Source organism: Ranitomeya imitator, chromosome 5 (genome assembly GCF_032444005.1).
Source record: "Ranitomeya imitator isolate aRanImi1 chromosome 5, aRanImi1.pri, whole genome shotgun sequence".
Classification (NCBI taxonomy): Eukaryota; Metazoa; Chordata; class Amphibia; order Anura; family Dendrobatidae; genus Ranitomeya; species Ranitomeya imitator.
In genome coordinates, this window is record NC_091286.1 from 165,905,226 (window position 1) to 165,931,598 (window position 26,373).

At 44.0% G+C, this 26,373-nt stretch overlaps 1 protein-coding gene across 7 annotated transcripts in view; it reads left to right on the forward strand.

Annotated features, from left to right (window-relative positions):
* The window catches only part of FAM120B (family with sequence similarity 120 member B), a 408,137-nt gene that overhangs the window by 236,857 nt on the left and 144,907 nt on the right, over positions 1-26,373 (forward strand). The gene's annotated exons all lie outside the window — the stretch shown is intronic.

Consider the following 26,373-nt stretch of genomic DNA (forward strand, 5'->3'; position numbering starts at 1 on the left):
TAAATTCACATGTAACATCTGTCTACAATTAATACAGACTTTCCCATTGCTGAGATAGAAGGTGACAGTTGGAGCTCATAAAGTTCAGTGGAGAATTGTAACTCGTTTCGATCTTACCCGTGATATAAGAGTGAAAGATCTGTTCTGGAGGACAGAAGCAGATCTATTACAAAGTTGCTTATTTTCATGTGCATTATTAATTTACAAAATACAAATTAAATTGATGATTACTCTTTAAATAGTTTCTTCCTACTGCGTATTCCCTGGAGAACCTGTTTTATTAGAATAGTTCAGTAGGAGGGCCCTGGGTTTCATTCTTAGAACAGGCGTGCTGTTTTTCCTGTGAGATGAGTACATTATAAATTTAGGACAAATGTACAGAAGAATTGTTTAGTGTTTTATCTAAAAACATAGCTTTTGCCCTGGGGTGTAATAATACAGTGTGGTGATCTTTGTGCTGAGTGCAACCCGTAAAATGCACTTGTGAGACTATAACTCTCTGCCGTATGATGTTGTAATGAGTGATTCACTACTAAAATTAAAAGGGGACTGGATGCCTTTCTTGAAAAGTATAATGTTGCAGGGTATATATACTAGATTCCTTGATAGGGTGTTGATCCAGGGAACTAGTCTGATTGCCGTATGTGGAGTTGGGTAGGATTTTTTTCCCCAATGTGGAGCCTACTGTTTGCCACATGGGTTTTTTTTTCCTTCCTCTGGATCAACATGGTAGGGCATGTTAGGTTAGGCTTTGGGTTGAACTAGATGGACTTAAAGTCTTCCTTCAACCTTAAATACTATGCTACTATGTTTTCTGTGTTCCTTACTTTTCGGATCTGGCTATTCTTAAAAAGATTGACAACAGGGAAGAGTACTATAGATGTAGGCGTGAATTAAATAGTCATCATGTACATTGGTTACTTTATACAGTTAGGTCCAGAAATATTTGGACAGTGACACAAGTTTGGGTATTTTAGTTGTTTACCAAAACTTATGCACGCTACAGTACTTTGCTCTGCCCATGGCAGGGCAGAGAGAAATAAGACTGCACACGAGCACAATAATAATAATTTTTATTTATATAGCGCCAACATATTCCGCAGCGCTTTACAAATTATAGAGGGGACTTGTACAGACAATAGACATTACAGCATAACAGAAATCACAGTTCAAAATAGATACCAAGAGGAGTGAGGGCCCTGCTCGCAAGCTTACAAACTATGGGGAAAAGGGGAGACACGAGAGGTGGATGGTAACAATTGCTTTAGTTATTCGGACCAGCTATAGTGTAAGGCTCAGGTGTTCATGTAAAGCTGCATGAACCAGTTACCTGCCTAAGTATGTAGCAGTACAGACACAGAGGGCTATTAACTGCATAAAGTGTATGAGAACATGATGCGAGGAACCTTTTTTTTTTATTATAAATAGGCCACACAGGGATCGTTAGGTTAATGCATTGAGGCGGTAGGCCAGTCTGAACAAATGAGTTTTTAGGGCACGCTTAAAACTGTGGGGATTGGGGATTAATCGTATTAACCTAGGTAGTGCATTCCAAAGAATCGGCGCAGCACGTGTAAAGTCTTGGAGACGGGAGTGGGAGGTTCTGATTATTGAGGATGCTAACCTGAGGTCATTAGCGGAGCGGAGGGCACGGGTAGGGTGGTAGACTGATACCAGGGAGGAGATGTAGGGTGGTGCTAAGCCATGGAGTGCTTTGTGGATGAGGGTAGTAGTTTTGTACTGGATTCTGGAGTGGATGGGTAGCCAGTGTAATGACTGGCACAGGGTAGAGGCATCGGTGTAACGGTTGGTGAGGAATATGATCCTGGCTGCAGCATTCAGGACAGATTGGAGCGGGGAGAGTTTTGCAAGAGGGAGGCCGATTAGTAGAGAGTTACAATAGTCCAGACGAGAATGAATAAGTGAAACAGTCAGAGTTTTTGCAGAGTCGAAAGTAAGAAAAGGGCGAATTCTAGAAATGTTTTTGAGATGCAGGTAACAATGACAGATAATGTGTGGATGATGCGTCATTCACACGAGGCAAGAAGGAGAACAGAGGTCGCAAAAAGAGAGGAGGCAACGGATCAAGACCAGAGATGCCCATTGGACCGGACCGAGTAAGGGAGTATAATAAAAGGTCTCATTGGAGATATATCTACAGCATTGTCGAATGATGTGACAGAGGGCTAACAGGTGCTGGCCCTACTTTATATGGGAAAAACCTGGTGACAGATTGCTTTTAATAATAAATAATAATAATAATTTTATTTATATAGCGCCAACATATTCCACAGAGCTTTACAAATTATAGAGGGGACTTGTGCAGACAATAGACATTACAGCATAACAGAAATCACAGTTCAAAATAGATACCAAGAGGAATGAGGGCCCTGCTCACAAGCTTACAAACTATGAGGAAAAGGGGAGATACGAGAGGTGGATGGTAACAATTGCTTTAGTTAGTCGGACCAGCCATAGTGTAAGGCTCAGGTGTTCATGTAAAGCTGCATGAACCAGTTAACTGCCTAAATATGTAGCAGTATAGACACAAAGGGCTATTAACTGCATAAAGTGTATGAGAACCCAATTATGTTTTTGTTTTTTTTAATGGGCCACACAGGGATAGTTTGGCCTACTGCCTCAATGCATTAACCTATCTGAACAAATGAGTTTTTAGGGAACGCTTAAAACTGTGGGGATTGGGGATTAATCGTATTAACCTAGGTAGTGCATTCCAAAGAATCGGCGCAGCACGTGTAAAGTCTTGGAGACGGGGGTGGGAGGTTCTGATTATTGAGAATGCTAACCTGAGGTCATTAGCGGAGCGGAGGGCACGGGTAGGGTGGCAGACTTAGACCAGGGAGGAGATGTAGGGTGGTGCTGAGCCATGGAGTGCTTTGTGGATGAGGGTAGTAGTTTTGTACTGGATGCTTGAGTGGATGGGTAACCAGTGTAATGACTGGCACAAGGTAGAGGCATCGGCGTAACGGTTGGGGAGGAATATGATCCTGGCTGCAGCATTCAGGACAGATTGGAGCGGGGAGAGTTTGGTAAGAGGGAGGCCGATTAGTAGAGAATTACAATAGTCCAGACGAGAATGAATAAGTGAAACAGTAAGAGTGTTTGCAGAGTCGAAAGTAAGAAAAGGGCGAATTCTAGAAATGTTTTTGAGATGCAGATAAGAAGAGCGAGCCAGTGATCGGATGTGGGGGGTGAATGAAAGCTCGGAATCAAGTATGACCCCAAGGCAGCGGGCATGTTCCTTTGGAGTAATGGTGGAACCGCACACGGAGATGGCAATGTCAGGCAAAGGTAGGTTAATAGAGGGAGAAAACACGAGGAGTTCAGTTTTTGACATGTTCAATTTCAGATAGAGGGAGGACCTAATGTTAGAGACAGCGGTAAGACAATCACTGGTGTTTACTTAAAAGGGCGGCGTGATAACAGGAGAAGAAGTGTATAATTGGGTGTCGTCAGCATAGAGATGGTACTGGAAACCAAATCTACTGATTGTTTGTCCAATAGGGGCAGTATACAATGAGAAGAGGAGGGGGCCTAGGACTGATCCTTGAGGAACCCCAACAGTAAGGGGAAGGTGAGAGGAGGAGGAACCAGCAAAAGATACAGTGAAGGAGCGGTCAGAGAGATAGGAGGAGAACCAGGAGAGAACGGTGTCCTTGAGGCCAATGGAGTGGAGCATAGTGAGGAGGAGCTGATGATCAACAGTGTCGAATGCTGCGGAGAGATCCAAGAGAATTACCATGGAGTAGTGACTATTAGATTTAGCTGTTAGTAGGTCATTAGAGACTTTAGTGAGGGCAGTTTCAGTAGAGTGTAAAGAGCGGAAACCAGATTGAAGAGGGTCTAGAAGAGAGTTATCTGAGAGATAGCGGGTAAGACGGGAGTGTACCAGGCGCTCAATGAGTTTAGAGATGAAGGGAAGATTAGAGACAGGTCTATAATTAGCGGAACAGTTTTGATGGAGGGATATTTGGATGTATGATGGCATGCTTAAATGAGGATGGAAAAATACCAGAAGTGAGAGAAACGTTGAATATTTTTGTTGGGTGAAAGGTGACAGCCGGGGAAAGGGACTGGAGGAGATGTGACGGAATGGGGTCACTGGTGCAAGTGGTTGGGCGAGAAGATGCAAGGAGCCTGATTACTTCTTCTTCTGTAACTGGTTCAAAGTCAGAGAGTGAACTAGATGCAGTGGGGGAGGGAGGACAATGCATGGTATGAAGAGATTAGGAGATGATTTCCTGTCGAATGTGGTCAATTTTTTTTTTATAAGTAATTGGCCAGATCTTCAGTGCGGAGATCTGTGGTTGGGGCCTGCACTCTTGGGTTGAGTAGGGACTGGAAAGTGTCAAAGAGACGTTTAGGGTTATTGTACAGCGAGGTGATGAGGGTGTTGAAATAGGTTTGTTTGGAGAGGTGAAGGGCAGAGTTGTATGTTTTTAGCATGAACTTATAATAGATGAAATCTTCGGGTAGATTAGATTTTCTCCACAGACGTTCGGCGCACCTGGAGCACCGCTGCAGGAAACGTGTTTGCAGCGTGTGCCACGGTTGTCGCCGTCTGTGCTGAGTTGTTTTATTTATAGGAGGAGCAGCTTCATCCAGGGCCCTTTGTAGGGTTTCATTGTAATGCTTCAGAGCAGAATCAGAACATGAGATGGAGGAGATTGGGTCCAATGAGGACTGCAAGTTCTTCATAAGTTTCTGGGTGTTAATGGCCTGTATGTTTCTATAAGTGTGGAAAGTGGGGGTGACCTGAGCGGGATGGCAGTTCTTGATAGAGAATGAAAGAAGGTTGTGGTCAGAGAGCGGGAGGGGGAGTTTGTGAAATCATCCACTGAGCAAAGCCGGGAGAAGACCAAGTCGAGGGAGTTTCCATCTTCATGCGTTGGAGAGTTAGTATGCTGCAAGAGGCCGAAAGAGGAGGTTAGAGATAAAAGGTGAGAAGCAGATGGGGAGAGGGGAGAAGCAATGGGAACGTTGAAATCATCCATGATGAGGGTGGGGGTGTCACAGGAGAGAAAGTGTGGAAGCCAGGTGGCAAAGTGATCCAGGAACTGATGAGAGGGGCCGGGAGGACGATACACCACCGCCACTCGCATGGAGAAGGGGATGTAGAGTCTGACAGCATGGACCTCAAAGGAAGGGAAGACAAGTGAGGGTACTTGGGGGATAATTTGGAAGGTACATTTGGGTGAAAGGAGCAGACCAACGCGTCCACCTGCTCTGTTGTCCGATCTTGGGGTATGAGAAAAGTGTAGTCCACCATATGAAAGAGCAGCAGCAGCGGTGGTGTCTGCTTGCTGGATCCAGGTTTCAGTAAGAGCCAGGAGATTAAGAGAATTAGAAAGGAAGAAGTCATGGATGAAGGATAGTTTATTACACACAGAGCGAGAATTCCAAAGGGCACAATTGAAAAAGACAGAAGGCATGCATGGAATATTAATAAGGTTAGAGGGGTTTCTGAGTGTAGCAGTTGGGAGGTTTGACTAGCTATAACACTGGCTATAAAGTAACTTTTTTGTGTACGTCGGAAAAACAGCGACGGATCCATCGCCATCCATCGTTTTCAAGAATGGAAGCCTATGGCGCTGGATCCGTCAAATGACGGAATCCGACGACTGATTCCGTTTTTTTAACTGAGCATGCTACGATCCAATTAGGAGCAGACCAACGCCTCCACCTGCTCTGTTGTCCGATCTTGGAGTAGGAGAGAAATGTAGTCCACCATATGAAAGAGCAGCAGCAGCGGTGGTGTCTGACTGCTGGATGCAGGTTTCAGTAAGGGCCACGAGATTAAGAGAATTAGAAAGGAAGAAGTCATGGATGAAGGAGAGTTTATTACACACAGAGCGAGAATTCCAAAGGGCACAATTGAAAAAGACATAAGGCATGCATGGAATATTAATACGGTTAGAGAGGTTTCAGTTTTTTAAACTGCAAACTCTTTAATTTGAGGGTATTCACATCCTAATTGGAGTAGGGGTTTAAGAAGCTCTTTAATATGTTGCTGCTTCTTTTTCAAGAGACCAAAGGTAATTGGACAATTATCTCAAAACGTCTTTAATGCTCCGCATGGGCTTTTCCTTTGTTAATCCATCATCAGTTAAGCAGGTAAAAGGTCAGGAGCCGATTCCAGGTGTGGAATTTGCATTTGGAAGCCATTGCGGTGAACTTACACCATAAGAAAAAGAATCTGGCGCTCTTGTAGTTGCAAGAAATTTTTAGTTTTAATGAAAACTGTAATCCAAAACACAAAATTAATGATGTTTCAGTCAACAAGATCTTTTTCAGACAGATTGCATTCATGGAACTGTGTAAAATAGTACTATATTGTATAGGGGTATGCTGCCCAGGAGACTTGCTGTACGCTATATGCGCATTTTTTTTTCTTGAATCTTGTCTGTGAAATGGCCACAGTCAGAATCAGGAGCCAGACAAGGAAGGAGCGTGAAGAGTTGAAATAGATGATCAGACACCATGGTTATTGTTAGAATCTAGAGAAAATTGCGCTGGTAAAATCCCAATAAATCCTTAAATCAATAGGACAATATGAAGACTATTGCATATCAGTGTAGCTGCCTTCCTGTCATGATTCCAATGGCAGGGAATCACAAAAGGACAAGCACCAACGAGCACTAGGGTGATGGAACCTAAGCTGACCGCGACCCTAAACCTGAACACACAAATAACAATAGCCGGGGAACGTGCCTACGTTGATCCTAGACGTCTCGCACCAGCCGAAGATCTAACTTCCCCTATTAGAAGAAACACAGACCTCTCTTGCCTCCAGAGAAATACCCCACAGAAATAGCAGCCCCCCACATATAATGACGGTGAAATGAGAGGAAGGCACATACACAGTATGAAAACAGATTCAGCAAAATGAGGCCCGCTAAAACTAGATAGCAGAGGATACAAAAGTAAACTGCGCGGTCAGCAAAAAACCCTTCAAAAAACCATCCTGTAATTACTTGAACTCATGTTCCAACTCATGGAACATGAGGAGCAATTACAGCCCGCTAGAGCAACCAGCAGCAAAGAAACAATTATATGCAAGCTGGACAAGACAAAAATAAAGCAAAACGAGGAACAAGAAAATCGAAAACTTAGCTTGTCCTGAAGATTACTGAAGCCAGAAGCTGAGGTAACAAAACACTCTGATAACCTTGATAGCCGGCGGGGAAATGACAAGAAAGCCCGGTTAAATAGGAAACTCCCAAATCCTAATAGAACAGGTGGACACCAGAGACAGCAGAACACAAATCACCCAGTACCATCAGTAACCACCAGAGGGAGCCCAAAAACAGAACTCACAACAGTACCCCCCCCTTGAGGAGGGGTCACCGAACCCTCACGAGAACCACCAGGGCGACCAGGATGAGCCCTATGAAAAGCGCGGACCAAATCATCAGCATGAACATCAGAGGCAACCACCCAAGAATTATCCTCCTGACCATAACCCTTCCACTTGACCAAATATTGGAGTTTCCGTCTGGAAACACGAGAATCCAAGATCTTCTCCACAACATACTCCAATTCTCCCTCCACCAGCACCGGAGCAGGAGGCTCAAGCGAAGGAACAACAGGTACCTCATACCTCCGCAACAACGACCGATGGAACACATTATGAATAGCAAACGATGCCAGGAGATCCAAACGAAACGACACAGGGTTAAGAATTTCCAAGATCCTATAAGGACCGATGAACCGAGGCTTGAACTTAGGAGAAGAGACCTTCATAGGAACAAAACGAGAAGACAACCACACCAAGTCCCCAACACGAAGTCGAGGACCCACGCGGCGACGGCGATTAGCAAACTGCTGAGCCTTCTCCTGGGACAACTTCAAATTGTCCACCACATGACTCCAAATCTGATGCAACCTATCCACCACCATGTCCACTCCAGGACAATCAGAAGGCTCCACCTGACCAGAGGAAAAACGAGGATGAAACCCCGAATTACAAAAGAAAGGAGAAACCAAGGTAGCAGAACTAGCCCGATTATTAAGGGCAAACTCGGCCAGCGGCAAAAAGGTAACCCAGTCATCCTGATCAGCAGAAACAAAACACCTCAAATAAGTTTCCAAGGTCTGATTAGTTCGCTCCGTCTGGCCATTCGTCTGAGGGTGGAATGCAGACGAAAAGGACAAATCAATGCCCATCTTAGCACAGAACGTCCGCCAAAATCTAGACACAAACTGGGATCCCCTGTCAGAAACGATGTTCTCCGGAATCCCATGCAAACGAACCACGTTCTGGAAAAACAGAGGGACCAACTCAGAGGAGGAAGGCAACTTAGGCAAGGGTACAAGATGAACCATTTTAGAAAAGCGGTCACACACAACCCAGATGACGGACATTTTTTGAGAGACAGGGAGATCCGAAATAAAGTCCATGGAAATGTGCGTCCAAGGCCTCTTCGGGATAGGCAAAGGTGACAACAATCCACTGGCTCGAGAACAGCAAGGCTTAGCCCGAGCACAAACCTCACAAGACTGCACAAAAGAACGCACATCCCTCGACAAGGAAGGCCACCAAAAAGACCTGGCCACCAAGTCTCTAGTACCAAATATTCCAGGATGACCTGCCAACGCAGAAGAATGGACCTCGGAGATGACTCTACTGGTCCAACTATCCGGAACAAACAGTCTCTCAGGCGGACAACGATCAGGTTTACCCGCCTGAAACTCCTGCAAAGCATGTCGCAAGTCTGGGAAGACAGCCGACAAAATCACCCCATCCCTAAGGATACCAGTGGGCTCAGAATTTCCAGGGGAGTCAGGCACAAAACTCCTAGAAAGAGCATCCGCCTTCACATTCTTTGAACCTGGCAGGTATGAAACCACAAAATTGAAACGAGAGAAAAACAGTGACCAACGAGCCTGTCTAGGATTCAGACGCCTGGCAGACTAAAGGTAAATCAGATTTTTGTGATCAGTCAAGACCACCACACGATGTCTAGCACCCTGCAGCCAATGACGCCACTCCTCAAATGCCCACTTCATGGCCAAAAGTTCCCGATTACCCACATCATAATTCCGCTCAGCGGGCGAAAATTTTCTAGAAAAGAACGCACATGGCTTCATCACCGAGCAATCGGAGCTTCTCTGTGACAAAACCGCCCCCGCTCCAATCTCGGAAGCATCAACCTCAACTTGGAAAGGAAGCGAAACATCAGGCTGACGCAACACAGGAGCAGAAGAAAACCGGTGTTTAAGTTCCTGAAAGGCCTCCACAGCCGCAGGAGACAAATCAGCAACATCAGCACCCTTCTTAGTCAAATCCGTCAAAGGCTTAACAACACTAGAAAAATTAGTTATAAAACGACGATAGAAATTAGCAAAGCCCAAGAACTTCTGCAGACTCTTAAGAGATGCAGGCTGCGTCCAGTCACAAATAGCCCGAACCTTGACGGGATCCATCTCAATAGTAGAAGGGGAAAAAATATACCCCAAGAAAGAAATCTTCTGGACTCCAAAGAGACACTTTGAGCCCTTTACAAACAAGGAATTAGCCCGCAGGACCTGAAACACCTTCCTGACGTGCTGAACATGAGACCCCCAGTCATCAGAAAAAACCAAAATATCATCCAAATACACAATCATAAATTTATCCAGATATTCACGGAAAATATCGTGCATAAAGGACTGGAAGACTGAAGGAGCATTAGAAAGTCCGAAAGGCATTACCAAATACTCAAAATGGCCCTCAGGCGTATTAAATGCGGTTTTCCACTCATCACCTTGCTTTATTCGTATAAGATTATACGCACCCCGGAGATCAATCTTAGTGAACCATTTAGCCCCCTTAATGCGAGCAAACAAATCAGTCAACAAAGGCAAAGGATACTGATATTTTACGGTAATCTTATTCAAAAGACGATAATCTATACAAGGCCTCAAGGACCCATCTTTCTTGGCCACGAAAAAAAAACCTGCTCCCAAAGGGGACGAAGATGGACGGATATGTCCCTTTTCCAAGGACTCCTTAACATAATCCCGCATAGCAGTATGCTCTGGCACTGACAGATTGAACAAACGACCTTTAGGAAATTTACTACCAGGAATTAAATCTATAGCACAATCGCAATCCCTGTGAGGAGGAAGCGAACTGAGCTTAGGCTCATCAAAAACATCCCGATAATCCGACAAAAATACAGGAACCTCAGAAGGAGTAGATGAAGCGATAGAAATCGGAGGTGAATCATCATGAACCCCCTGACATCCCCAGCTTAACACAGACATTGTTTTCCAGTCAAGGACTGGATTATGAGTTTGTAACCATGGCAGACCAAGCACTAAGACATCATGTAAATTATACAGTACCAGGAAGCGAATCACCTCCTGATGAACGGGAGTCATACGCATGGTCACTTGTGTCCAGTACTGAGGTTTATTCATAGCTAAAGGTGTAGAGTCAATTCCCTTCAAAGGAATAGGGACTTCCAGAGGCTCAAGACTAAACCCAGATCGCTTGGCAAATGACCAATCCATAAGACTCAGGGCAGCGCCTGAATCTACATAGGCATCGACGGAAATGGATGATAATGAGCAAATCAGAGTCACAGACAGAATGAACTTAGACTGTAAAGTACTAATGGCAACAGACTTATCAACCTTTTTTGTGCGTTTAGAGCATGCTGATATAACATGAGCTGAATCACCACAATAAAAGCACAACCCATTTTTCCGCCTATAGTTTTGCCGTTCACTTCTAGACTGAACTCTATCACATTGCATTGTCTCAAGTGCCTGTTCAGAAGACACCGCCAAATGGTGCACAGGTTTGCGCTCCTGTAAACGCCGATCAATCTGAATAGCCATAGTCATAGACTCATTCAGACCCGTAGGCGCAGGGAACCCCACCATAACATCTTTAATGGCCTCAGAAAGGCCATCTCTGAACTTTGCAGCCAGGGCGCACTCATTCCACTGAGTAAGCACTGACCATTTCCGAAATTTCTGACAATATATTTCTGCTTCATCTTGCCCCTGAGAGAGAGCCAATAAAGCTTTTTCAGCCTGAATCTCTTGGTTAGGTTCCTCATAGAGCAAACCCAATGCCAGAAAAAACGCATCCACATTAAGCAACGCAGGATCCCCTGGTGCCAATGCAAATGCCCAATTTTGAGGGTCACCCCGCAGGAAAGATATAATAATCTTAACCTGCTGAGCAGGGTCTCCAGAAGAGCGAGATTTCAAAGAAAGGAACAGCTTGCAATTGTTCCTAAAATTCAGAAAACTAGATCTATCTCCAGCAAAGAACTCTGGAATAGGAATTCTAGGTTCAGACATAGGAGCATGTACAACAAAATCTTGTATATTTTGAACCTTAGCAGCAAGATTATTCAAGCTGGAAGCTAAACTCTGGACATCCATGATAAACAGCTAAGGTCAGAGCCATTCAAGGATTAAGAGGAGGAAAAAAAATCAGCCAGGCTGCAATTAGGGCTAGACAGCAACCTCAGAGGAGAAAAAAAAAAAAAAAAACTTCCTCAGACTACTTTTTCCTCCTACTTCAGCCCAAACATTTTTGGCCGGCTATACTGTCATGATTCCAATGGCAGGGAATCACAAAAGGACAAGCACCAACGAGCTCTAGGGTGATGGAACCTGAGCTGACCGCGACTCTAAACCTGAACACACAAATAACAATAGCCGGGGAACGTGCCTACGTTGATCCTAGACGTCTCGCACCAGCCGAAGATCTAACTTCCCCTATTAGAAGAAACACAGACCTCTCTTGCCTCCAGAGAAATACCCCACAGAAATAGCAGCCCCCCACATATAATGACGGTGAAATGAGAGGAAGGCACATACACAGTATGAAAACAGATTCAGCAAAATGAGGCCCGCTAAAACTAGATAGCAGAGGATACAAAAGTAAACTGCGCGGTCAGCAAAAAACCCTTCAAAAAACCATCCTGTAATTACTTGAACTCATGTTCCAACTCATGGAACATGAGGAGCAAATACAGCCCGCTAGAGCAACCAGCAGCAAAGAAACAATTATATGCAAGCTGGACAAGACAAAAATAAAGCAAAACGAGGAACAAGAAAATCAAAAACTTAGCTTGTCCTGAAGATTACTGAAGCCAGAAGCTGAGGTAACAAAACACTCTGATAACCTTGATAGCCGGCGGGGAAATGACAAGAAAGCCCGGTTAAATAGGAAACTCCCAAATCCTAATAGAACAGGTGGACACCAGAGACAGCAGAACACAAATCACCCAGTACCATCAGTAACCACCAGAGGGAGCCCAAAAACAGAACTCACAACACCTTCCACACTATACATAGTCCATGTGTAAAACATTCAATAGAACCACATGTTACTTGTGCTCTCTCTATATACACAGGGCAATGGTTTGCCACTAATGGTAGTAGGTGTAATGCACCAGATGGATTTTAGATCGATACCTCAAGGAATCCAGATGAGCCACCTGTCGTCCTGTTCCTGAATCCTCTGGAGCGCTGGATAAATAAGTAAAGTCGTTGGTCGAGCAGAGTTCCGGAGAGCTGCCCCGGCCGGTGGCAGCTTCTCCGAGTACCAGAGTCCAAACGGGGGCGGAGATCCACCGTCTGAGGACGACAGCGCCGTAATATGCGATCGGTGCGAGCGGCGCGTCTAGGACCTGCGTGACGGAGTGGATCAGGTGACCGTCCCACGTGACAGAAGAGCTTGGTACGGATAGCGGTAAGGACCAGTTCTAACCGACGCGTTTCGAAAACAACTGTTTTCTTCCTCAGGGCCCTGTGTATATAGAGAGAGCACAAGTAACATGTGGTTCTATTGAATGTTTTACACATGGACTATGTATAGTGTGGAAGGCAGCTACACTGATATGCAATAGTCTTCATATTGTCCTATTGATTTAAGGATTTATTGGGATTTTACCAGCGCAATTTTCTCTATATTTTATTTTTATGTCTTACAATTTGGTGGTGATTGTTTAAATTTGCTGCAGGTAATTTTACATCCCATATCACCAGCGCCGCTTTTATTTTATATAGATTTATTGTTAGAATCTGTTTTGTTTTTTGACCATCCGCCATCTTCTTGTGGTTTTCTGGCTGCTGGTCTTTTTTTTCCCTGGTGCTGGGTTGTCTTAGGTCAAGTGATTTTACCACCCTTTATTACCCAGCACCTGCCTCCCATTCCTTGCTGAACAACAGTGTTAATGCGCTAGAGTTCTGGCTAGGTGCTTTGATAGCTTTCTGTGTTTGATATTGTGCAGTTCTGGGATCTCTGGTTCTGCTATCCTTCGTTTCTGTTTTCAGTTGGTTTCTGCAGCCGTCTCTGTGTTTTCTATTAGGAGGTAACCTGTTTTTATACCCAGTCCTTAGATTTTTCACGGACCTCCTTCCTTGTCTATACGTCTTCGCTGGAGTTTAACCTAGGATCGTTGATGGGTCTATTCACAAGGAATGGGTCGCCCACTCCATCATAGGGTATCAGCCTAGTCTCAGTGCAGGGTCAGTTTTCCCCCCTTCTATTCTAGTTCTGTGTTGCAGTTCCGTAACCGTTATTCATAAAACTATGAGCCTTATTGTCACAAGGTTAACCTTTTGGTCATAGCAAGATTACCAACTGACTGACAAAGTTAACATAGCATGAGCAGGCTATAGCTGGCCTATCAAAAGTTAAACCAGTAAAAGTAGAACTGGATTAAAAAAGTAGCCCAGGAGCATAGATAAATGAGCCCATGCCGTGATGTTACCACAAACTTGTACCCTCATTTTCTCATGAATGTGGATGTGGCTTTTGGCTGCATGCAGCAGATGACAATTATATCTTCCAGTTGTTATTTTCCAAAATGAAGATCCAGCTTCAGTAATTTGTGTTTGTGATCTCCATGCCTCGCAACTTTCTAAAAAGCGATGTCCACCCATTTGATTTTTTCTTTAAAAAACATACTTGGCTAAAAATCCCCTGCCACCCTACTCCTAACACTGCCCAGGTTCCCCTACTACTCCTAGTTCCCATAGCTGGGTTGGGCATGTCATCGCAGCACCCAATCACTGATAGGGACAGGATGAACATGCTGGAGTATTGCGGGATTGAGGAAGGTTGGGGGTATGTTTTTTATTATATTAGACTATGCTACATACTTTAGAAAAAAAAGAGAGCAAAAGGACCAACACATCTAAGCTAGTGTGAACAGGCACCAACCGAAAACATATAACGTGAAAAACTAAGTTTGCACGATAAATTATTAAGAATGATTGCTCTAGAACATTGAAACTGCATTACTGCCATAGAAAATGGGAAAAAACGTATATATAATGTATACAGTGGGGCAAAAAAGTATTTAGTCAGTCAGCAATAGTGCAAGTTCCACCACTTAAAAAGATGAGAGGCGTCTGTAATTTACATCATAGGTAGACCTCAACTATGGGAGACAAACTGAGAAAAAAAAATCCAGAAAATCACATTGTCTGTTTTTTTAACATTTTTTTTGCATATTATGGTGGAAAATAAGTATTTGGTCAGAAACAAACAATCAAGATTTCTGGCTCTCACAGACCTGTAACTTCTTCTTTAAGAGTCTCCTCTTTCCTCCACTCATTACCTGTAGTAATGGCACCTGTTTAAACTTGTTATCAGTATAAAAAGACACCTGTGCACACCCTCAAACAGTCTGACTCCAAACTCCACTATGGTGAAGACCAAAGAGCTGTCAAAGGACACCAGAAACAAAATTGTAGCCCTGCACCAGGCTGGGAAGACTGAATCTGCAATAGCCAACCAGCTTGGAGTGAAGAAATCAACAGTGAGAGCAATAATTAGAAAATGGAAGACATACAAGACCACTGATAATCTCCCTCGATCTGGGGCTCCACGCAAAATCCCTCCCCGTGGGGTCAGAATGATCACAAGAACGGTGAGCAAAAATCCCAGAACCACGCAGGGGGACCTAGTGAATGAACTGCAGAGAGCTGGGACCAATGTAACAAGGCCTACCATAAGTAACACACTACGCCACCATGGACTCAGATCCTGCAGTGCCAGACGTGTCCCACTGCTTAAGCCAGTACACGTCCGGGCCTGTCTGAAGTTTGCTAGAGAGCATTTGGATGATCCAGAGGAGTTTTGGGAGAATGTCCTATGGTCTGATGAAACCAAACTGGAACTGTTTGGTAGAAACACAACTTGTCGTGTTTGGAGGAAAAAGAATACTGAGTTGCATCCATCAAACACCATACCTACTGTAAAGCATGGTGGTGGAAACATCATGCTTTGGGGCTGTTTCTCTGCAAAGGGGCCAGGACGACTGATCCGGGTACATGAAAGAATGAATGGGGCCATGTATCGTGAGATTTTGAGTGCAAACCTCCTTCCATCAGCAAGGGCATTGAAGATGAAACATGGCTGGGTCTTTCAACATGACAATGATCCAAAGCACACCGCCAGGGCAATGAAGGAGTGGCTTCGTAAGAAGCATTTCAAGGTCCTGGAGTGGCCTAGCCAGTCTCCAGATCTCAACCCTGTAGAAAACCTTTGGAGGGAGTTGAAAGTCCGTGTTGCTAAGCGAAAAGCCAAAAACATCACTGCTCTAGAGGAGATCTGCATGGAGGAATGGGCCAACATACCAACAACAGTGTGTGGCAACCTTGTGAAGACTTACAGAAAACGTTTGACCTCTGTCATTGCCAACAAAGGATATATTACAAAGTATTGAGATGAAATTTTGTTTCTGACCAAATACTTATTTTCCACCATAATATGCAAATAAAATGTTAAATAAACAGACAATGTGATTTTCTGGATTTTTTTTTCTCAGTTTGTCTCCCATAGTTGAGGTCTACCTATGATGTAAATTGCAGACGCCTCTCATCTTTTTAAGTGATGGAACTTGCACTATTGCTGACTGACTAAATACTTTTTTGCCCCACTGTATATGAAATATTAATCTGCAAAATTGTTGTAAAAATTACAGTGAAAAAGAAGGTACTTAGCGCATAAATTGGCCAATATATGTGAGCCCAACTGCCATGTCAAGGCGTCCTTCAAACTTGGATCCCTGTCCTGATATGTCACCCCTCCTGGGCAAAAAAGTCTCCAATTTATGGGGCAGGAGTGGACCAGATAACTACTTAAAATCCCCTGTGGCTGGTGGGAGTGGGAGTGCACATGTCCAAAAGGAGTTAGATACAAATAGAGAAAATGGATCATCACATCTACTGTCCTGCTGATCGTTATTGGCACCCCTTCATTTATCCCTTCTATCTCTTGCTCAGAATCCTTGTACAGGTGTCATCTTGATAGAATAGTCATATCAGTGTTATTTTAAAATTCCACTCTTTAGATAAGAAGATTATCTCTAATCTATGCATTCCTATTTTCTTTTAACCCCTTAATCCCATATGACGTACTATCCCGTCCAGGTGACCTGGGACTTAATTCCCATGGACGGGATAGTACGTCATATGCGATCGGCCGCGCTCACGGGGGGAGCGCGGCCGATCGCGGCCGGGTGTCAGCTGCCTATCGCAGCTGACATCCGGCACTATGTGCCAGGAGCGGTCACGGACCGCTCCCGGCACATTAACCCCCGGCACACCGCGATCAAAGATGATCGCGGTGTGCCGGCGGTGCAGGGAAGCATCGCGCAGGGAGGGGGCTCCCTGCGGGCTTCCCTGAGACGATCGGTACACGGTGATGTGCTCACTGTGTACCGAGCGTCTTCTCCCTGCAGTCCCCGGATCCAAAATGGCCGCCGGGCTGCATCCGGGTCCTGCAGGGAGCACTTCCGGGTCAGGATCAGGCTGCAGCTGCAGCTCTAATCCTGCCCGGCTGTATGTCAGATCACCGATCTGATAGAGTGCTGTGCACACTGTCAGATCGGTGATCTGTGATGTCCCCCCCTGGGACAAAGTGAAAAAGTAAAAAAAAAAATTTCCACACTTGTAAAAAAAAAAATAAAAAAAAAATTCCTAAATAAAGCAGAAAAAAAAAAATATTATTCCCATAAATACATTTCTTTACATAAAAAAAAAACAAAAAAACAATAAAAGTACACATATTTAGTATCGCCGCGTCCGTAACGACCCGACCTATAAAACTGGCCCACTAGTTAACCCCTTCAGTGAACACCGTAAGAAAAAAAAAAAAAAAACGAGCCAAAAAACGCTTTATTATCATAACGCTGAACAAAGAGTGGAATAACACGCGATCAAAAAGACGGATATAAATAACCATGTTACCTCTGAAAACGTCATCTTGTCCCGCAAAAAACGAGCCGCCATATAGCATCATAACCAAAAAAATAAAAAAGTTATAGTCCTCTGAATAAAGCGATGCCAAAATAATTATTTTTTCTATAAAATAGCTTTTATCGTATAAAAGCGCCAAAACATAAAAAAAATGATATAAATAAGGTATCGCTGTAATCGTACTGACCCGAAGAATAAAACTGCTTCATCAATTTTACCAAACGCGGAACGGTATAAACGCCTCCCCCAAAAGAAATTCATGAATAGCTGGTTTTTGGTCATTCTGCCTCACAAAAAAATCGGAATAAAAAGCGATCAAAAACTGTCACGTGTCCGAAAATGTAACCGATAAAAACGTCAACTCGTCCCGCAAAAAACAAGACCTCACATGACTCTGTGGACCAAAATATGGAAAAATTATAGGTCTCAAAATGTGGAGACGCAAAAACTTTTTTGCTATAAAAAGCGTCTTTTAGTGTGTGACGGCTGCCAATCATAAAAATCCGCTAAAAAACTCGCTATAAAAGTAAATCAAACCCCCCTTCATCACCCCCTTAGTTAGGCTAGGTTCACATTGCGTTAATGGGTTAACGCTAACGGACAGCGTTGCACGGCGAAAATGTCACAATTAACGCCGTGCAACGGGTCCGTTAGCACAACCATTGACAGCAATGTGATTTTCAGGTGTAGCGCATCGCTAGAGCGTGCCATTTTCGGCTCGCGCTAGCAAGGTGCCATTCTTTTGTGGCGCGCCTCAGACGCTGCTTTCAGCGTCCGCGGCGCGCCCGAGGTCCGATCCCCGATCTTCCAGAGCGGGGACGTTAACGCGACCACTAAACACGACACCTAAAAAGACATTGTGTTAGCGCAATCCGCTAGTGCTAAACGGATTTCCCTAACGCAATGTGAACCTAGCCTTAGGGAAAAATAATAAAATTAAAAAAAATGTATTTATTTCCATTTTCCGGTTAGGGTTAGGGCTAGGGTTGGGGCTAGGGTTAGGGTTTGGATTACATTTACGGTTGGGATTAGGGTTGGGATTAGAATTAGGGGTGTGTCTGGGTTAGGTGTGTGGTTAGGGTTACAGTTGGGATTAGGGTTAGTGGTGCGTTTGGATTAGGGTTTCATTTATAATTGGGGGGTTTCCACTGTTTAGACACATCAGGGGCTCTCCAAACGCGACATGGCGTCCGATCTCAATTCCAGCCAATTCTGCATTGAAAAAGTAAAACAGTGCTCCTTCACTTCCGAGCTCTCCCGTGCGCCCAAACAGGGGTTTACCCCAACATATGGGGTATCAGCGTACTCGAGACAAATTGGACAACAACTTTTTGGGTCCAAGTTCTCTTGTTATCCTTGGGAAAATAAAAATTTGGGGGGCTAAAAATCATTTTTGTGGGAAAAAAAAGGATTTTTATTTTCACGGCTCTGCGTTGTAAACTGTAGTGAAACACTTGGGGGTTCAAAGTTTTCACAACACATCTAGATAAGTTCCATGGGAGGTCTAGTTTCCAATATGTGGTCACTTGTGGGTGGTTTCTACTGTTTGGGTACATCAGGGGCTCTGCAAATGCAACGTGACGCCTGCAGACCAATCCATCTAAGTCTGCATTCCAAATGGCGCTCCTTCCCTTCTGAGCTCTGCCATGAGCCCAAACAGTGGTTCCCCCCCACATATGGGGTATCAGCGTACTCAGGACAAATTGAACAACAACTTTTGGGGTCCAATTTATTCTGTTACCCTTGTAAAAATACAAAACTGGGGGCTAAAAAAATCATTTTTGTGAAAAAAAAAAGAATTTTTATTTTCACGGGTCTGCGTTATAAACTGTAGTGAAACACTTAGGGGTTCAAAGTTCTCACAACACATCTAGATAAGTTCCATGGGAGGTCTAGTTTCTAATATGGGGTCACTTGTGGGGGGTTTGTACTGTTTGGGTACATCAGGGGCTCTGCAAATGCAACGTGACTCCTGCAGACCAATCCATCTAAGTCTGCATTCCAAATGGCGCTCCTTCCCTTCCGAGCTCTGCCATGCGCCCAAACAGTGGTTCCCCCCCACATATGGGGTATCAGCGTACTCAGGACAAATTGGACAACAACTTTTGGGGTCCAATTTATTATGTTACCCTTGTGAAAATACAAAACTGGGGGCTAAAAAATTTTTGCGAAAAAAAAAAATTTATTTTAACGGCTCTGCGTTATAAACTGTAGTGAAACACTTGGGGGTTCAAAGCTCTCAAAACACATCTAGATAAGTTCCTTAGAGGGTCTAGTTTCCAAAATGGTGTCACTTGTGGGGGTTTTTAATGTTTAGGCACATCAGGGGCTCTCCAAACCAACATGGCGTCCCATCTTAATTCCAGTCAATTTTGCATTGAAAAGTCAAATGGCGCTCCTTCCCTTCCGAGCTCTGCTATGCACCCAAAAAGTGGTTTACCCCCACATATGGGGTATCGTCGCACTCAGGACAAATTGCACAACAACTTTTGTGGTCTAATTTCTTCTCTTACCCTTGGGAAAATAAAAAATTGGGGGCGAAAAGATCATTTTTGTGAAAAAATAAGATTTTTTATTTTTACGGCTCTGCATTATAAACTTCTGTGAAGCACTTGTTGGGTCAAAGTGCTCACCACACATCTAGATAAGTTCCTTAAGGGGTCTACTTTTCAAAATGGTGTCACTTGTGAGGGGTTCCAATGTTTAGGCACATCAGGGGCTCTCCAAACGCAACATGGCGTCCCATCTCAATTCCAGTCAATTTTGCATTGAAAAGTCAAATGGCGCTCCTTTCCTTCCGAGCTCTGCCATGCGCCCAAACAGTGGTTTACCCCCACATATGGGGTATCGTCGCACTCAGGACAAATTGCACAACAACTTTTGTGGTCTAATTTCTTCTCTTACCCTTGGGAAAATAAAAAATTGGTGGCGAAAAGATTATTTTTGTGAAAAAATATGATTTTTTATTTTTACGGCTCTGCATTATAAACTTCTGTGAAGCACTTGTTGGGTCAAAGTGCTCACCACACCTCTAGATAAGTTCCTTAAGGGGTCTACTTTCCAAAATGGTGTCACTTGTGGGGATTTCAATGTTTAGGCACATCAGGGGCTCTCCAAACGCAACATGGCATCCCATCTCAATTCCAGTCAATTTTGCATTGAAAAGTAAAATGGCGCTCCTTCCCTTCCGAGCTCTGCCATACGCCCAAACAATGGTTTACACCCATATACGGGGTATCAGCGTACTCAGGACAAATTGGCCAACAATTTTTGAGGTTCAATTTCTTCTCTTACTCTTGGGAAAATAAAAAATTGGGGGCGAAAAGATCATTTTTGTGAAAAAATATGATTTTTTATTTTTACGGCTCTGCATTATAAACTTCTGTGAAGCAATTGGTGGGTCAAAGTGGTCACCACACATCTAGATAAGTTCCTTAGGGTGTCTACTTTCCAAAATGGTGTCACTTGTGGGGGGTTTCAATGTTTAGGCACATCAGTGGCTCTCCAAACGCAACATGGTGTCCCATCTCAATTCCTGTCAATTTTGCATTTAAAAGTCAAATGGCGCTCCTTCCCTTCCGAGCTCTGCCATGCGCCCAAACAGTGGTTTACCCCCACATATGGGGTATCAGCGTACTCAGTACAGATTGTACAACAATGTTTGGCATCCACTTTATCCTGTTACCCTTGGTAAAATAAAACAAATTGGAGCTGAAATAAATTTTGTGTGAAAAAAAGTTAAATATTCATTTTTATTTAAACATTCCAAAAATTCCTGTGAAACCCCTGAAGGGTTAATAAACTTCTTGAATGTGGTTTTGAGCACCTTGAGGGGTGCAGTTTTTAGAATGGTGTCACACTTGGGTATTTTCTATCATATAGACCCCTCAAAATGACATCAAATGAGATGTGGTCCCTAAAAAAAAATGGTGTTGTAAAAATGAGAAATTGCTGGTCAACTTTGAACCCTTATAACTCCCTAACAAAAAAAAATTTTGGTTCCAAAATTGTGCTGATGTAAAGGAGACATGTGGGAAATGTTACTTATTAAGTATTTTGCGTGACATATCTCTGTGATTTAAGGGCATAAAAATTTAAAGTTGGAAAATTGCGAAATTTTCAAAATTTTCGCCAAATTTCCGTTTTTTTCACAAATAAACGCAAGTTATATCGAATAAATGTTACTACTAAAATGAAGTACAATATGTCACGAGAAAACAGTGTCAGAATCGCCAAGATCCGTTGAAGCGTTCCAGAGTTATAACCTCATAAAGGGACAGTGGTCAGAATTGTAAAAATTGGCCCGGTCATTAACGTGCAAACCACCCTCGGGGCTTAAGGGGTTAAAGACACTGTCCTACCTGCTTGTTTTCCATCTATCTGCACTGTTCCCTGGCTCTATAAAGGCTGTCAATCAAAGAAGAGGTAGGTGGGGGGAATAGAGGAAACAAGTAGGTGGGAAGAGTGTGCCAAAGCTGCACCGAGCACCCAAATTCGACCACTCTTCCGCCCTGCATAATTTTTGCTGAGTTACAGTGCTTGAACCTGGCAAGGTGAGTAGCACGTAGCCAAATAGTACCAGTTTTATAAAGGATTTCCCCTAAAAGCCATGTACACCTTTGCACCTATTTTTTATTAGTCCAATCTATAAGGAAGCAACTTTGCAAATAGTCTTTACCAAAGTTTTTCTATCATTTTGTGTCTACTGTTGCTATGAAATCCTGCCACCGCACTTACGTACAACAAACGCTGTGAAGTGTGGTCCTGCAGACATATTGTCTTCCATGTGCCCCTTACTTATTACCAGTTCACTGAATTCAACCCTTATTATACTTTAACACGTTAGAAATAGTGGACAGGTGGAATGGACTGTGACTGTAGCATCAGAATGCATAGGGCTCGATTGTAGTCTGCTACAATGGAGACCCATACATTTGCTAGCCAACTAATACTTCATTTTATGTTTTCTGTATTTCATAAAAAAAATTGTAAACACTCTGGGAGCTTAAAGGGGTATTCTCAAGTTTGAAGGTTTCCCCTATCCCGATTATAAAGGATAGCGGTCCGATTGCTCGGTCTCCCAGCGATCCTGAGAATCGGGGTTCTGAATGGCAGTGTCGGAGATTGCTAAGCACTGTGTTTTGCTGATCTTCGCCACTCCAATGATTAGACCGACAGTGTGCATGATCAAGCTCCACTGCATTTACACAGATTTCTTCAGAGCCCCAGTTTCTGGAAACACTGGAGGCTTCAGCAGTTGAACCCCTTGACATTCAGAAAGTTCTCTCTTATCTTATAGATAGGGAATAACTTTCTTTCAGACTTGAGACTATCCCATTAAAGATCGTCATCTAGATGTGGCTCTGTTTTTTTATTAAGAAAGCAGTGGGCAGCCATGGGCAGATCGTCAGCAGGCACTCCAGGTTAATGATAGTTGGTATATGCGCGCCGTTAGCACCGCTTGGTGGCCATGGTTACCTTCTGGGGCGAACCGGATGTTGCGTCGGCTGTGTGTTACAGTGGCTTGCAGCCGGAACATAGAAGGTAGGCGCCCTGCACGGATACCGGAAGTGATTGCCGGATCATGTGCGGTGGATGTTACGTCAGCAGGCACCCCAAGTATGTGGTGCCTTTGTGATCGTAGCCATGGTTTCTGGTCACTGGCGCATGCTCTGCTCCTCCCCTTCTCGTCTTCTGTTGGTAGATGTTTCTGTGTCGGTCGCCTCAAGATCTCATTGCGCATGCGGACACAGGAGCATTTTATTATTTAATCAATCCAAGTACCGTTCCTATTGGTCCATAGGGACATATATACCTTTACTGGCCAGTACCCAACCACCCCTGGACGAAGCATTTCATTGCGAAACGCGCATCGGGTATGATGGGTCTCCAGGAGAGCTCCTTAGGTAATTATTGGTTAATACTATTTACACTTGTATTTACTTTGTTAATTACTTGCATGTTTGTACATGGTCTCTTGGCACAACTATATGTTATGTTTTGCATTATGATATAATTTGCCACTATATTTAGAGTTTGTCTCCCTGGTTAGCCCACCTCTTCTGCCTGTGCTGTGGTTTTTTACCTGTTACTGTTTACCACTTTTTAAACCATTTATTAATAAAGTCTATATGGATTTTATTGGCCCTGTGTAGGATGTTTTCTTCGGTGTTTCTAAATATAATTTATTACCAAAAATATACCAAACCGTCCCTAATGCCAGGCTAAAGGATCCAGCTTTCTAGAAAAAGTCAGAACCAAACTTCTGGGTTGCACAGTGTGGTCCCACAAGACTCCATGGCCACCTCTCTGTGAAAGCAGAGTCTTGTGCTGTGCATGAATCCAGCGCTGTTGCATCATTTAGTAAGCACTGACTGATCGGTTACTGCTCAGTAAATGATGTGGCTATGCTGGTTTAGATCATAGTGCGAGATCTTACAATAACACACAGGATTTTGTGCTTTTACACAAGTCAATGGACTGCAGCTTGTAATATGGATCTATTTTGTCTTGCCCATTGATCTAATCTCATTAATTCTCCGTATGGACGGTTGAGTGACACATAAAAGTATTGCATTTTCAGGGTTTTTTACAAAACCTAGTTTGGGCTTCAGCGCTCTGTTTACCTGTTTTCACTTTAGTTTCATACACGGCCACTCAGAAATCATGAACAATGCAAAACATATTTTAACCTTGTGTAAAAGAGTATTTGTCTTTGTTGGTCATGATTGGTTCTGCATTCCAGAGGCACCTGTGCAAATACATTTCTGCATGGCATTATGATTAATGGTTTATCATCACAAAGCTTGTCCACCTTTCTGCAGTGGCCCAATAGCACAGCTCTCATATACTTCGTAAGACCTTTTTGGTGCCACTGTGTGTCAAATACTGATAGACATGCAAAAGCTTTGTCAGAGGTATATGGCACCCACAGTACAGAAGGCCTTTCAAGTAATTCAAGTTTAGGGTATGTAGGACCCCTGCTACAATGCCAGATAAATGTTTGTGGACTTCCTTGTATGATTAAGTGTTATTAATCCGCACCCAAAACGGTGAAGACAGCAGTAGCTAAAAGGTCTCAGGAGTGCAGGAGATCAGACCATTAAACTTCTCTCATTCCCTTCTTCCTCACTCTTTTTCCCATTTCTTATTAATCTCTTTCTGAATTCTTGGCTGACAAAACATTTCCAGGAAATCAAGTAAAAAATAGATTAGTTTTCAAGAGATTCACCCATGCTGAAATATTAGCATCCCCTGCTTTTTGTTGAGCGTGGCCAGGTAGATGGTGCCCAGCATCAGAAAATAAAATATTCCCATGTTATTAGTAACGCAGTTTAAAAAGTGCAAAAAGTATAAGCTTGGTTCTGCTTACATGCCTTCATACCTCAATCTTACTTATAACAAATAACATTCTCCATGAGTAAGCCAAACTAAACTGTGTTACTAATTACACCTCTTTTTCTCATCTTTCAGGTTACATCGGGGGCTTATCTACAGCATTCCAGAATGCTGTAGATAAGCCCCCAAATACCGGTGGGCTTAGCTCACCTTCAATTTTGGGGGTGACAGATTCCCTTTAACACCCATCTCTGCATGGCACAGCAAGAGGTCAAGCACTAATTCAGGCCTCCTAATGAACGGCTAGGCATAAAAAGACCAGAAAAGTATAAAAGTATAAAATACTAGTTACCGTATATACTTGAGTATAAGACGACCCGAGTATAAGCCCAGGCACCTAATTTTGCCACGGAAAACTGGGTAAGCTTATTGATTCAGGTATAAGCCGGGTATGCTTTGTCCCCCTGTCCTTACCTGTTATGCGTGGCTCCCCCCGTTTTGTCCTGGCATGTGTCTCTCTCCCCGTCCTGTCCTGCTATGTGTGGCTCCCCCATCCTGTCCTGCTATGTGTGGCTCCCCCGTCCTGTCCTGCTATGTGTGGCTCCCCTGTCCTGTCCTGCTATGTGTGGCTTCCCCGTCCTGTTCTGCTATGTGTGGCTCCCTCATCCTGTCCTGCTATGTGTAGCTTCCCCGTTCTGTCCTGCTATGTGTGGCTCCCCTGTCCTGTCTTGCCATGTGTGGCTCCCCCATCCTGTCCTGCTATGTGTGGCTGCCCCATCCTGTCCTGCTATGTGTGGCTCCCCTGTCCTGTCCTGGTGTGTGTAGCTTCCCTGTCCTGTCCTGCTATGTGTGGCTGCCCCGTCCTGTCCTGCTATGTGTGGCTCCCCGTCCTGTCCTGGTATGTGTAACTTCCTCGTCCTATCGTGCTATGTGAGACTCCACCTGTTGTATGCATGGCTCCCCCCGGTCGTTATATGCATGGCTCAGCTCCCCCCATCGTTGTAAGCATGGCTCACCCTCCCCCCGTCCTAATCCTCATGCCATCGCTGCATCTTCATTGTCCTGGCACGGCAGCTCTCCGGTGCTGAGCGGTCACGTGGTACCGCTCTTTAACGTAATGAATATGCGTTCTACGCCTATGGGAGTTGAGACGCGTGCATATTCATTACCTTAATGAGCGGTACCACGTAACTGCTCAGCACAGGAAGAGCTGTCGCGTGGGACAACAGAGATGCAGGGATTGAGATGTATCGGCGGCACAAGGAGAGTGAGTATGATGTCTTCTGGAAGCTGACAGCTGTCACTGTGCCCCAGCCGCCGGCTCCTGCCACTGCTCTGCTGCATAAGCCGAGGAGGGCGTTTTCAGCACATTTTTTTTTCTCAGCTTATACACGAGTATATACGGTATATTCTATCTCCCCCTGCGCTGTAACATGCCATAGCCTACTAGGAGGCGTGTTCCATTTACAGGAAACCTGATATTGGAGTTCCCAGTCGTAAACTGCTGCCACCATGTTATGTTTCACTTACTTTGGAGCCTAATGGCCAATGTGTTTCACATTTCAAAAGTTGTTTTAGCAAACTTATTTTAATGCCCATTGATCTCGGTTGTAAGCTTTCTTTGTCCAATTACCTTGAAAAACACTATTTACCTGCTGATATTGGCATCACAATGCTGCCTGGTCACCTTGCTGAAAGTGTGGCCACTGGGAGAAAATGAATTCTTATCCTCCTGGAAGCCATTGGCCTTCAAACATCGGGGCGAGGGATTAGCGTTATCACTCATATTGTGAG